The sequence below is a fragment of the Arachis duranensis genome, chromosome 10 (assembly GCF_000817695.3).
Source record: "Arachis duranensis cultivar V14167 chromosome 10, aradu.V14167.gnm2.J7QH, whole genome shotgun sequence".
Classification (NCBI taxonomy): domain Eukaryota; kingdom Viridiplantae; phylum Streptophyta; class Magnoliopsida; order Fabales; family Fabaceae; genus Arachis; species Arachis duranensis.
The window spans coordinates 3,725,314-3,727,484 of NC_029781.3; positions in this window are offsets into that span (position 1 = coordinate 3,725,314).

Sequence of the window (2,171 nt, forward strand, 5' to 3'; positions counted from 1 at the left end):
TTCATTAAGGATTTAGTTAATATGATTCCTAAAGATATATATTAATAAATTTATTTATTAAAAAAAATTATAAATTTAAATTTTAAATTGGGAGTCATTTAGATAAAGATATTTAAAATGTTTTTTTAAATATTTTTTTAGTAATTAAAATTTAGTATATATTAATATATATAATATGAGTATTTTAGTTATTTTCTATAATAAAGGTACTATAGTTATTTTTTATAAAAAAAAATTAATTTAGACCAGTTTAAGATTTAATTTACTATTTTTTCAGTTAAATTAATTTGTCTGACCTAATTTTGATAAAAATAACACAATTTAATTGATTATATGTGTTAAATTTTAATTACTAAAAAATATCTTTAAAAAAAGACATTCTAGACGTCTTTATTTGAGTGACTCCCTTTTGAATTACTTATTTGTTATATATTTATATTAACGTGAAAAATAAAAAAATTATATTAATAGTAATTTTAATATATATCTTTAAATTAGATATTAATTAAACCCTTTAGGCCCAGTTTGGGTAAATAATTTAAATAAGTTCTATTGGAAAAAGAGTTTAAAGTATAAAGACTTTTATTAATAGTAGCTTATAAATAAGTTATTTTGTGTTTAGATTTTTAATTATAAAAATAAAAGTACTTATTTTAAAGTTGTATCGTTTGGATAAATAACTCAAAAAATAATTTTTTTTACAGAAGAGAATGAATATTAAAATAACAATGATAACAAATACTTTTCAATATTGAATGTTGATTTTACATAACCTAGTCACAAATATTATATATGATATGGTAGGTAAAAATAAAAATAAATATAAAATATGTGTCAATGTATATTTTGTTGCTATTTTTTATTTTTTTTAATTTCTATTAGAACTCCTTTCTCCTTTATTGAGGTCAAGAACTTACTATAATTAACTATGAAAATAATAGCAAACTATAAAATCACATATAAAAAAAATAAAATTAAAACTAAAATTTCATACCAAACACACATATCGTGACTTTTCATAATCCAAAAAAAAAAGTTGCTTCTCCTACTTTTCAAAGGGACTCTTAATTATTCTTACTTCTTGAATTGAATTAAATTGACCTAATAGTTCTTCTAGCTTCTGATTATCTCCGTTATTCACTTAGAAAAATGGGAGGGAAACTGTCAATTAGAAAAATGGACCTCATAATTCAAGAAAGGGAAAATTTTCCCTAATGACAATATATTAGAGATAAAAGTCTCCCCACCATCCATCATGTCAATATGTTCGGGAATTGGCTCTCTCTCCAAGTTGTAGAACCTTAGAACATAATATAATTATATATTATATATAATATAGACTATTTCTTGCTTCCAGCATAAATCAAAATACACCAACGTATAGGGGAATAATGCATTTCTAAAGTTAAGTTATATATATATTCCCAATTTTAAAAATCTAAAAAATCGTCTCCTAATCCGTGAACCACAATTTCAAAAAAAAATGATGAAAGGTACAGGAGTTAGAAAGCATCCAGTAAAATTAAGATGTCGGTCTCAACGTGGACTAAAAATTAAATCATCTCTACAATGGGGGGTTCTTACGAGTTGGAACCTTAATTTAATTATTGAATCCCTTTGTTTGATCCCTTCTCTCGTGCTCAATTTTCTATGAATCAATAATACTCTCACATATTTCTTCTGCTTTCGTTTTCTAGCTATATATACTGCTTTCATTAATCAACAATATACGTTGAGAGTGAGTATTACATTGTTGACTTGTAAATTGTTTGTATAGCTGCCAATAATAATAGTACCTCTGTATTACGAGACAAAGTTTTCCTTGTTTAGTGACCAATTACTTGTTACCAAGTGTTAGATGCTCTAAGGTACTATATACACCCTAAGTCTCACAAAGGTTAGCATGTGATTTAACTAGCTACCCTATATATATAGTCCCTTTTTAATATATGTCACACGCTTGTAAGTTTCAGGGGATACATATATATAGGATCAAACTATGCTAAAAAAAATTAAAGTAACTTTATCCGTAATGTTGGACAGTATTAAATCATTTTTTTAATTATTATTTAATATTTAAACAAATAAAAATTTAACTATATATTATTTTGTAAACATTAAAAGGTTAAAATAATTTTTTATTTAAAAATATCTAGAAAGATAATTAAAGA